At 51.5% G+C, this 12240-nt stretch overlaps 1 protein-coding gene across 2 annotated transcripts in view; it reads left to right on the top strand.

Moving 5' to 3' along the window:
• The window catches only part of Ccdc12 (coiled-coil domain containing 12), a 60322-nt gene that overhangs the window by 44122 nt on the left and 3960 nt on the right, over positions 1–12240 (top strand). The window lies entirely within an intron of this gene.

The raw sequence follows: 12240 nt of genomic DNA, 5'->3' as shown, positions 1-12240 counted from the left end.
ACCTGGTGCTCCGTCCTCAGAGGTGCTCTTGCTTGACTTCTAGGTGGCTTTCCTTGTCCCTGCCAACCTTCTTGTGGCTGACACTACCTGGACTTTGATGACTCGCTCTGAAGGCAGTTCTCCCAGCAACCTTCTCCCCACTCACCACCTAGATAAGAGGAAGTACCCCCTGGAAAGCTGGTCTGCAGAAAGGGGTGTCTCGTCAGCTGATTTAGCCTTTTTTTCCATATTTTTTTATGAGAGAGAGCGAGATAATTGGCGCTCCAGGGCCTCCAGCCACTGCACTGAAACTCTAGACATGTGCACACATCTTGTGCGCACGTGCCACCTTGCGTCACCTTGTGCATCTGGCTTACATGGAATCTGGAGAGTCGAACATGAGTCCTTAGGCTTTGCAGGCAAGTGCCTTAACTGCTAAACCAACTCTTCAGCCCTTATTTAGTCTTTTTAAACCTACAAGGCATGTCTCGAAAGCACGACCCTGATAGGGGTCTAGAGGCCCTGCCCTGTGGAGAGATTGTTGGCTTGAAGGTGTCACGAGGGGAGGTATTGTGTGTCATGTCACACATGGTATAGGAGAGGGGAGTATGTCTTACAAAGCACCTGAGCAAACAAGTCCCATCTACTGTCTCCTTATAGCTTTGGATCAGGACTTTGGAACCTTCAGTTGCGCTAGTGATCAAACCCAAACTCAAGGCCTTGTGCCCATGAAGCAAGCACTCTGCCGCTAAGCACCTCCCCAGCCTTTGGACCAAGTCTTGATCCAGCAGACCTTTGTACCGGGGATAATGGTTCCCCATGGGATGAGTATTCCATATTGCAAAAGCAACTAGGCCACAGGCCTTTCTCCTCAAGGGATAGAAAACTTGTTCTCCACATGCACATGACCCTTGGGGAGAGTGATCCCATCCATTTGAGGCATAGCACCCAAACTCTAGGTTGGCAAATGCCAGGCTTTCTCTGGGTCTGTTCCCACGGAATGTTCTATGCCATCGTGGTGTGTCGTAGATTCATGATGTCGGCTTGATTCAGCACACATTGCTCCACTCTTGTGGTGACCACCCAGGTGGCTCCCACTTCCTCCCTAGTTATCCCAGGCATGCTCCAGGCTCTTAGGTCCAGGACATCAGGTTGTGGAGTGGCTGTGGCTTTTTGCTCACTGAAGTGACAATAGGGAGACCTGCAGTGTCCCATTTGTCCTGACCCTATTTCTCAGGAACAGGCTAGAAATGTAGGAGAGCAGATTAAGAAAAGGTTTAAACTGGGTGTGGGGGTACACGCCCTTGAGTCCAGCACTCGCGAGGCTGAGTTAGGAGGAGTGCCATGAGTTTGAGGCCAGCCTGGACTAGAGTGAGACCCTGTTTCTGAAAGACAAAAAAAAAAAAAAAAAAAAAGAAAGAAAAGAAAAGAAAAGAGAAGAAAGAGAAGAGGAGGTGAGGGGAGAGAAGAGAGGAGGAGAAAGGGGCTGGTTTAAGGAAGGCGCTGCACTGGGCCTGGGTGTGCTCCTGCTATGTGGGAGGAGAGGTGGGGCCATGGCTGAGTCCTTTCCTTTTTGTGTGAGAAAAGCCTCACCTTGTGTGCATGCAAAACCATCTCCTGCTAGGCATACCTGCCTTTAGTCCCAGCATTTGGGCACCAAAGTTAGGAGGATCACAGTGAGTTCGAGGCCAGCCCGAGACTACATAGTGAATTCCAGGCCAGCCTGGGCTAGAGTGAGACCCTACCTCGCAAAAACCAGCCAACCAAACAACAACAAAAACCATTTCCTGCAACGGTCAGGCCTGCTCTGGACTAGGTGTGGTGTCGAAGTGAAGAAACCACACTTCAAGCTGGTGAAGTCACTTGGCTCTAAACCTCCCAGCTGAAGGGAGTGGAGCTGACCCTGCAGCCCCTCCCTGCTTCCTATGTGATGCACAGCAGGGGTGGAAACAATGAGTTCACACTGCCTTTGTGTGTCACAGGTGGGGAAATGAAGCCATTCTTGCCTTCTGCCTGGGAACCCCTCAAGCCACGTATGGCCTAGACCCTCTGTAATACCCCAGATGGGGAGTTCCCTGGCCTCTGTGGCTCAGCTCAGTGGGATGGGCGCGTGGATGCCAGCAGCTGTGTGCTAAAGAGGAACAAAACATTTGTAGGTCTGGTCTTCCTGAGAGGTGGAGCACCACTGTCCTCCCCAAGTGGTCTTTGGGGTGGTGGGTCCCCAGTGAGGGACAGTGAACTGTGCAGGCATCTCCCTAGTCTCCTATTGCATGAACTTTTCCCGGGGAGGCATGAATAAGCCTATTAGCCCAGATGGCTCTGAAAACAGACCAAAGTAACAGTTCTAGCTCAGTGAACCATTAAGTTCACTTACAAGAGCGTGAGTAAGGTGTTCCTCGCAGGAGCTTGGGTAACCCAGAATCGGGCTGGAGAGATGGCACTTGCCTGCAAAGGTTCGATTCCCCAGTGCCCATGTCAAATCAGACGCACAGTGGCACATGCATTTGGAGTCCGTTTGTAGTGACTGGTGGCCCTGGTGTGCCCATTCTCAGTGTCTCTTCTATCTCTCTCTGCTTGCAAATAAATAAAATATTTTTTTAAAAAAACTACGTCTACAAGAAGGCCACCTGAGAACAGATGATGACTCCCCACAGCTAAGTAGGTGGGGCCCCTCTTCACTTGGCCTCCGTCTTACGTCCTGCAGCACCGCCTGAAGCCACGGAGCGCACTGCCGGGCCCGGCTCTCCAGCCGGTACTCAAGGCTGCCGCGACTTAGATGATCATAGCTGCGCTTGGAGACTAGCCAAACAGGGCCTCACCGTCAGCTCTCATCTGTGACTCCTTTGGGACTTACCTTAGCAGCTATGAACATGACTTTTCTTCTTAAATTTAAATTTAGGGGGCTGGAGAGATGGCTTGGCAGTTAAGGCACTTGCCTGCAAAGCCAAAGGGCCTCGGTTCAATTCCCCAGGACCCATGTAAGCCAGATGCACAAGGGGGTGCATGCATCTGGGGTTCGTTTGCAGTGATTGGAAGCCCTGGTGCACCCATTCTCTTCTCTCTCTGCCTGTCTGCCCTTCTCTCTCTCTCTCTCTCAAATAAATAAATAAAATATTTTTTTAAATAATTAAGTTTAGGGTAGGTGGGCATGGTAGCACATACCTTTAATCCCAGCGCTCAGGGAGGCTAAGGTAGGAGGATCACTGAGTTCGAGGTTGTCAGATACATAGTGAATTCCAGGTCAGCCTGGGCTATAATGAGACTATACCTCAAAAAAAAAAAATAATTAAGTTTGTTTATATATTCTTTTTATGATAGTCATGCTGTGTAGGCCTGGCTGGCCTGCTCCTTATTATGTAGCGCAGGGTGGCCTCAAACTCATGGACAGTCCTCTTGACCTCTTTTACAAGTTCGTGTGGGTGTGGTGCTAGAGACTGAACCTAGCGCCCTGCTCATGGTAGGTAAGCACTCTACCACTGAGCTATATCCCCAGTTCTGCCTCTAATGCATGTGACTCTCTGGGATGGTTGGGAACATGTAAGGAGGGCATGTAAGGAGGAATTCCCAGATCTTCAAGAGCTGAGAGAGCAAGGATTCATGGGCAGGCGAGACATTTCTAAGATTGTGCTATAGATTAAGGGCTTTTCCCTTGAGGAATATTGAGTGTCTAGAACCCTGGCTGAGGGCAGGGTTCCCAAAGCTCTACTCCTACAGTGATCATAGGACCCTGAGGAACCCAGCTGGGAACAACTAGGGTGGGGTCGATCTCAAAGCCAGAGACTTGTGTTTGAGTTTGGCTGTTGCTCATCTACTTGTACCCATCCGTGAATCTCTCTGGATTCATCTTCAACTACAGAACATCAAAACATCCTCTACCTGTGCTGAAAGGTGCACTTGAGAGGCAGGGTGAGGAAGGTGCTTCTGGCATTCCTGTGGCCAGCAATTAGGGGAGGCACCCCCTTTCCCAAAATTTCTCTAAGGAGGTGTTTGCCAGGAGTTAGTTGGAAATCTCGGTCCATGCCTGATGCTGTCCTGTGACTCTGTCCTACACGTGGTTAGTGCTTGTGCCCTACTTGACTGTGTCTTTGACTGTCAGAGGAGGGCCTGGGGTAGGCTGAACTGGAGAAGGAGTTTTTGTTTTTCTTTTGTTGCTCAGGCTGGTCTCGAGCTCACCATCTTTTGGCCTTACCCTCTCAAGAGCAGGCATGCTCCATAGCTTAGAAGGGAGGGGCTTCTATTGCCCTGTATCCTGACTTCCTAAGGGAGCCAGAATCACCTTACTGGGCATCAGCTGGAAGTGTCCTCTGCCTGTAAGGACACCACAGGGATCTTTGCAAGTTTCATCGGCTGTTAAGCCATTTAATGTCCTGAAAGAAAATGTTAAGCAAACAGAAATGTCCCTTTAGAGCCTGTTTGTTGTGTTCATGTTCTGTCTTCTTGTATACTATCTATACTGAATATTTTTGGCTCTTATAGCCAGAATTTGACTGCACTGTCCTACACTGGTCCCTGTCATGGCCAGGGTGCTGGTAGCCTGCTTGGGGTGGGGGTGGGGCTTTGCCTGAAGAGCATCCAGAGAGGTCTGCCTTGCAGCTGTTCCTCCTCATGCTGCCAAAAACATTGCCTGTTCCTGTTTTGTTACTATTTCAACAGACTGATCTCCTCAGAGTGGGATCACTGGGTCAAGGGGTTCAAACACTTTCACAAATTCTTCAAGAAACCACCCGATCAGCTGTTGGAGCATCATCTGAGATCGCTGCCTCTCCCCTTGGTTTCTGTGGTTTTCTTGGGTCTGGCCACTGGCAGCAGCCAGCAAAGCCTTGTTACTTATGTAGGAGACATGGATAGGTCTCGAAACCCCACTGTCTACATTCTGGACGTTAAAAATGAAAACTTTCTGTAGTCAGAGCTACTGGCTCATCCTGGGCTTGAACTTCCCTGGGTTCCATTACTGTGACCGGAGCCACACTGTGTGTCTCTCTGGCCCCTGAGTGGGACTGGATATCCAGGAGGACCAAGGCAGCTAACTGGTGCAAGCTTTGTCCTGTGAGCTTGCCATGTGGACTGCCAGTCTGGTCTTTGCTGCAAAGGTCCACGGCAGGGGGATGCGTAGAGTGGATCTGGATCTATGGGATGAGAGGAGAAGCTCATGCCCAAGGGCAGGCAGGAAGTTACGGTGGCCAGGGACTGTAAAACCTCCATGATCTTGCTTGCCAGTGGCGATGCTGGACCCGGTGCACAGTCTCAAAGCTTCCTTTCATTTCTGGGTTTCATGTTCTACAGAGAACATCTACTTTCTCCACCCCTTTCAGTGGCACATAGAAAGGTATGAAAAATGAAACAAAAGCCACCTCAGGAGTGCTTCCCCTGAGTCTCCCAGCCAGCCCACTCCCGGAGCCCCTGCAGCTGCCCTTGAAGACCTCGCAGCCGTCACCAGCTCCACTCCAGCGCTAGGCAGGTCTTCCTGGACTCGCGGGGAGGAAGCGGGGTAGAGGATCTGGTAAGAAGGGTGCCCTGGTTGGGGAGACTAAGTAGACTGTGAACTTGGACGTCACCTTGTTGCTTTGCTGCAAAGATGGTGGAAGTCATTCAGAAATGGGCCGCTGTGGCCAGCCACATCGGTGTCGCCTGCATCTGCAGGGCACAGCTTCTCTGCCCCCCTGGTCTGCCATGGCTGTGGACAGCTGAAGGCTACCCACGGAATACTCCCCCAGCATCCCTGAGTGCTTTTCTCCACCCCGAGGCAAGCACAGGCTGAGTGCTGGCAGTGCATCTGGGAAGCTTGTGAGGCAGGGCCTGGGGTCGCGCATGGAGAGTGGCTGCCACTGTGGAGGGAGGAGAGTGCGATGGGGCAGAGGAGAGAGGTGAGCCGGGCGGGCGGCGCACGCCTTTAGTCCCAGCACTCGGGAGGCAGAGGTAGGAGGATCGCCATGAGTTCAGGGCTACCCTGAGACTACATAGTGAATTCCAAGTCAGCCTGAGCTAGCGTGAAACCCTGCCTCGAAAACCCAAAACAACAACAACAACAGTTAGAGAGGAGAGTGGTGAGCAGCAAGATGGGCTGAGTGAGGGCGTTAGTTAGGGGAGGGAGCTGCCACAGCCCCGCCCGGGTCTGGAGGGCTTTGGTTGAGCGGACAAGCTGTAGGGCCAGGACCACATGAAGTTGAACTTGTTTTGGAAACAACTAGGAACCCTGGGCTAGAGCTGGTGAAGGTGTGGAGGTGGCCCCTAGACCTGCTTTCTCCTATGGAGAAATTTCAAGGCTCAACTCTGACGGGGGCTGCCAAAGCGGAGGGGCTGGTGGGCCGAGCACATCAGGTGTAAAGAGGTCAGGGTCCTGGAAGTCTGGGTTCACTGATTGAGCCGCCATTCTTTCTATACGCCTCCGTCCAAGAAGCCTCTCACACATTGGCCTGTTCTCTGTCTCCCTTGGGCCCTCAGACACACAGGCTGAGCAGGGCTCTGGAGCGCAGCCGCTGGGAGCAGCCTGATGCAGGCCTGTACCACAGTCGTCGTCCTCAGATCAGCTACCCTGCTGCGCGTGTGCTCTCTGTTTCCTTTTGTCCACTGGCTTGGCTGATTGTGTGTGGTAACCAGACTAATGCTTACTTGGGAAATTAATAGAACATCAAAGAAGAAAGTAAAATCACACTTAGAGATAACCACTGTTAGCTTTTTTTCCCTGTGGATTTTGTTGTTTTCAAAGCAGGCTTTCGTCCTAGCCCGGCATCTGGCTTATGTGGCTCCTGGGGTTTGAACCTGGGCCTTTCCGCTTTGCAGGCAAGCACCTTAACCACTAAGCCATCTCTCCAGCCCTAGATTCATGTGTTTCATTCTTTGAAGGGCATTAGCAGGTACACAGGGGAAACACCTTCCTTCATCCCAGCTGGAGACCACTTTAGGACTAGCTTCTTGCTTCTTTCGCCTGTGAGCTGTGTGCAGGGGCAGGCCGTCCCCTGCGGGTTTGTTGCTACACACCATAGATATTAGACTGCGGTTCCTGTCTCTCTGCTCTTCTCAGTCCTGTAGTACACCTTGGCATGTATTCCAAGAAGGTTGGCAGAAAACCATGTGGCATTCTTCTGCTGGCACCCAGGCAGGATTTGCATGACATGATCCCTTCCTTCCCCTAGAAACAGGGTAGCTCCAACATGGGCTTCTGGGTCCATGCCACAGAGCACCCATCACAGGCTTAGGTTGTTCCTGCACCTCCGAGCAGAGGAGGGCTGGCTGTTCTCTGGCCTGGTTCTCTCCTCACCTTTGCCTTCAGCTGCTTGAGAGCTGGGCACCTGAGGCTCATCCCGTGTGCTCTGTGAACACTTGCCTGGGGTTGGGCAGAGCCTACTATGGTGGTGGATCCTGATGATCCCCTATTCCAGCGTCACTCCTGGTTAGCTCCACACCCAGTTCTGAACAGAAAAGGCCACTAAGATGAGTATGATAAGCTAGGCTCCTCGCTGGCCCAGTTTCCAGAGCTCACTGGTAACTGATACCAAGCTGTGAAGACCAGACAGACTGGAAAGGCAGGTAGGGAGAAGACAGGAAAGCTGTTTGGCTGAGTCTTAACCGCTAGTGGAATGCCCTGGGTGGCCCTGCCACCCTGTGGGCTGCACAAGGGCTATATTCTGTCTGCTCTGCTGGCCACCCCCTTCATGAAGAATACTGTAGGGGCCTCGGCAGGCCGTGCATGTGTGTACTGGGCAGCTTGTTTCCAGCCACCCACACAAGGGTTTCTCTCCCCGGGCTGTCCTTGTGCTTTGGTTCTGCTCTTTTCCCAAGAACAGTAGTGTGGAGCAAGAGGGTGATGCTCGTGGGGTATGATTGATAGCTCTTGTCCTAGAGGGTTCCACTCTGGTCATGGCTGATGTCTTCAGTCGTCGCCCCACACAGCCTCATGAGAGGTGGATACCTTTGACTTCTTTAAGGACACTAGTGAAGGCATGAGCCTGTCAGTGTCTCACAAGTAGCAGCGCTGGGTTTGGACCCTGGTCATACTGTTGGAGGTCCAGCGCTCTTCACCTCCTCTCTCAGCGGTCTAAACTGGGAGCAGCAGAACCAGCATTTGGCTTCCATGACTCCCACGAGAGCGGCTTCCTGATGAGTGCAGGCGGCGTCATTTCCTGACCCGCTAGCAAGGTGGTGGGTGGAAGGTGGCCTGCCTTACTGGTCTGGCTGGCCTGTGTAATCACACCCTGGCCAGTGTCAGAGCTCAGCCACTACGCAGTAGTTTCCATAGGGATAGCAACAAACCTACTAAAACGTACTGGTACTTTTACCATTTCCCAGCATGCCTCAGGACACTTGAATGCCATTTGTTGCTCTTTCTACTTTTTTTTGGAGGTAGGGTCTCACTCTAGCCAAGGCTAACCTGGAATTCACTCTGTATTCTTCTCAGGGTGACCTTGAACTCATGGCGATCCTCCTACCTCTGCCTCCCAAGTGCTGGGATTAAAGGTGTGCGCCACCACACCCAGCCATGCTGATTATTTATATACATACATATATACATACATACACACACACACTCTCTCTCACACACACACACCCATCCATATAAACATACATATGTTGTTTTGAAATAAGATTTTGCTACATATATCACAGACTGGCCTGGCACTCACTGTCCATCGCTCAGACTGGCCTTGGACTCACAATCTTGTCTGGGTTTATAGGCTTGCATCACCATGCTGTCAGTGGTGAAGTTGGCTATTAGTTTCAGCTTGTTTTTGAAGCTAGTTGTCCAACTCAAGTCCCTATAATCGCAGCCTGGCCTTGAACTCACAGCAATCCTCCTAGCTCAGTTTCTGGACTGCTAGACCACCACTCCTGGCCTTTCTGCATATCTTGAAGTTGACTATTCTCTTTCTTTCTTTTTTATTTTCTTTCGTTGTTAGTTTTTCGAGGTAGGGTCTCACTCTAGCCCAGGCTGACCAGGAATTCACTATGTGGTCTCAGGGTAATCTTGAATGCAGTCATCCTCCTACCTCTGCCTCCCGAGGGCACCACCATGCCCATGCCTGGTGACTATTCTTTCTTAAGCTATATCTAAATTGTGATTCAAGCTGAGTTTGGTGACTCATGCTTACTGTCCCAACACTGGAGGAGCAGAGGCAGGAGGATCAAGGCCATCCCAACCTGCACTACATGAGTCCTGTTTCAAAAAACAAACAATGTGGGCTGGAGAGATGGCTTAGCAGTTAAGGTGCTTGCCTGCGAAGCCTAAGAACTCATGTTCAACTCTTTAGATCCCAGGTAAGCCAGATGTACAAGGTGATACAAGGCTGCGATGTGTAAAAGGTGGCACACATGTCTGGAGTTCCATTATGGTGGCTGGAGGTCCTGGTGCACCAACACACTCTCTCATTTATTTATTTGACAGAGAGAGAGAATGGGCATGCCAGGACCTTTAGCCACTGCAGATAAACTCCAGATGTATGCACCGCCTTGTGCATCTGGTTTACATGGGTCCTGGAGAACTGAACCTGGGTCCTTTGGCTTTGCAGGCAAGCATCTTAACCACTAAGCCATCTCTCCAGCCCTTGTGGTCTATTTTCTTGAACCTTTAGCATACTAGCATATTTCTCTTTCTGAGACAGAGTCTCACTCACCATGTAGCCCAGGCTGGCCTCAGATTTGCAATCGTCTTTCCTCAGCCTGCTGAGTACTGGTATTATAGGCACGCATCACCACTCCACACTCAGCTTTAAATTTTATTCCTGACAATTCCAGCTATTTTTTGTTTGTTTTGTTTTGGTTTTGTTTTGTTTTTCAAGATAAGGTCTCACTCTAGCTCAGGCTGACCTGGAATTTACTATTCACTCTGTAGTCTGAGGGAGAACTCGAACTCACGGCAATCCTCCTACCTCTGCCTCCCAAGTGCTGGGATTAAAGGCGTGCACTGCACGCTTGGCTCTCCAGCATGTATTTCTGTTTGTATTTTTTCTCATGGTTTCCATTGCACTGTGAATGTTGTCTGGAGTTAATTTGAGATTCTGGGTCATTTACTTTCCTCCAGAGATAATTTACTCTCTGTTTTACAGGCAATTGGGCTAAAGGTTCCCTGGCCCATCCTTTTAGAACTGACGCACCAGAGCGCAGTTATATACACCCCCTACCAAAGGGCAGCCAGTCACCTACCGTGTTACACAAGCTGTTTCCATCCGAGGAGGAGTGATGCCCTTCAGGCTCAGCCTTGCTCTTAGGATGGAAAGCCTGGGGCTCTTGCCAGAGCCTCATTCTTTGGCTACCCCAAACTTATTTTCCTCTCTCCAGCTCCAGCCTCATGAGATTGCAGGAAGCTCAGCTTTTCTGAAACTGCTTGTCAAGAGACAGATGTTCAGGAGTTAAGAGGCGCCGATGGCAGGCTCACGTTATTGAACCTCTCTTATCTCTGTGCTTGCAGCCCCTGAAATCCTTGTTTTCTTGGCATCTCTCCAAGGCCAATCAGTAAATGTTTAGCATACCTCTGTGGTCAGGTTTGTTAAGACGTTTGTTTAGAAGGGGTTTTAAATCTTGGGCCTGTTCAGAAAGCCCAGACCCCACCAGAACCCGGTGCTCCTCTCCTAAAGATGCCTACTCTTTGGTAGAGGGTCAGCTGGGCATTGTAAGAGGGTAGACTTCCTTTACCTAGCTTGATAGAGCTGGGTGCACAGCCTCCACATTCACAGATATGCACACTAAGGCTCCAAATGGAGCCATCCTACAGCGACTGGGGCCCAGGTGCCCTTAGCGGTTTGACTGGTATGCTTCTTTCTCTAGGGGCAGAGCAGGGCACCGGGCACAAGACTGTTACCCTCCTGCTTTGCCCACTTCCTACCCCAGTGGGTGGGGGGTTCAGAAGCCATGGGCAGCAGGTGGGGCAGGAGGCTGTAGGTGCTTGTTCCTACAGTCTTCTGATTTCTCACTGAACTCGGAGCCAGCCGTGGGACTGGGGTGACTTTCTGTCTCTGATCCCTGCAGTTTTCTCCCCACACCCAGTTTCTCTTCCTCTTTTCTCCCCACCCTATGATGAACAGAAGCACGGTCGTGCTCCACTTTCTCACCATGCCAGGCCTCTCGGTGAACCCTGTGCTTATCCCTGGGTCTAGGCAGGGCTCCCCATCCCTGCCTAGAGGAAGCAGGTTCTCTGGAGGGGTGGGGGCGGGGTCCCTCCAGGCTCACCCCAGCCCAGCCCAAGGGCTCTAAGGCCCCAGGGGCTGTGGACAGAGGGGAGGAGATGTATGTTGGCATTGAGCTGGGGGCAGGGCGAAGGTGCAGCTCCAGGTTTACAGCACCTCCACATCCAGGTGTGTGGACACAGGCGTTAGGGCCTCACCTCGGGAAAGGCCTCCTGGGACAGAATGCTTCTGTGTGTGAAAGGAGGTTTGATGAGCAGCTGAGCCCCAGCCCTGCCTGTAGAAAGGGAGATAAGAGGCTTCTATTCCCACTGGATTCTGGCTCCTGTGGTCCCCCCTGCCAACCCAAATTTGGAGCCTTCCTGGCTGCATTCTGAGGACCTCTTTCTGGACCTGGACATTGTGCAGTTCTCGCCACTGTCCAGGTGGGCAATGGCTGCCCAGCCTCACACGTGGTTATGTCTGTCTATGCATACTGTCCCTTGAGGGCCACTTCCAGGAGTATGGAGGTGGGTCAACCTCTTGTGTCCTTCGTGCCCTGATCCTGTCCACTGCAGCCTCCAGAAGCCACCTCCCCTGGAATCCCTGCACATTCCCACTAGCTGTAGGCAGCTGTACCACTTCTGAAGTCCCCACACTTGCTTGTCCCCTTGTCAGTCCACCGCATTGCCACATACCCTTGGCATAGTGCACACGCACACACACACACACACACACACACTCACACACACACTCAGACCCTTCCACTAGAGTTGAGAGTCTGTGACATTGTCTTCAAGACCTTTGAAGGTTCTGAGGAGGTCTGGGTTTGGGGAGCTATGTGTAGGGTGCAAGAAGAAGACTTTCTCTTGTAAGAGTGACAGCTCAAGAGCTCTGGCTCTGGCTGGGAGGCACACCTAACATTTGGTCTCAGATGTGCACTCTCCGCTGTGTGATCTCATGAAAGCCATGCTTTGATCCTCGCTTCCCATAACTCTCCAGCGGAGATGGTTCAAGAGAGGTACTAGTGACTGCTTTCTGTCATCCTGTTCCCAGCACTCCTTTCACGTGAGTGGAGCCTTTCTGAGTGTGTGAGGGAGAGCTGTGGCCCAGTGTTGCTTCTGTTCTGTTCTCTTTCACCTGGCCATCTTCACATGGATGGGAGGGA

The sequence above is a fragment of the Jaculus jaculus genome, chromosome 17 (genome assembly GCF_020740685.1).
Source record: "Jaculus jaculus isolate mJacJac1 chromosome 17, mJacJac1.mat.Y.cur, whole genome shotgun sequence".
Taxonomy (NCBI): Eukaryota; Metazoa; Chordata; class Mammalia; order Rodentia; family Dipodidae; genus Jaculus; species Jaculus jaculus.
This window is presented reverse-complemented; position numbering and strand designations above follow the sequence as displayed.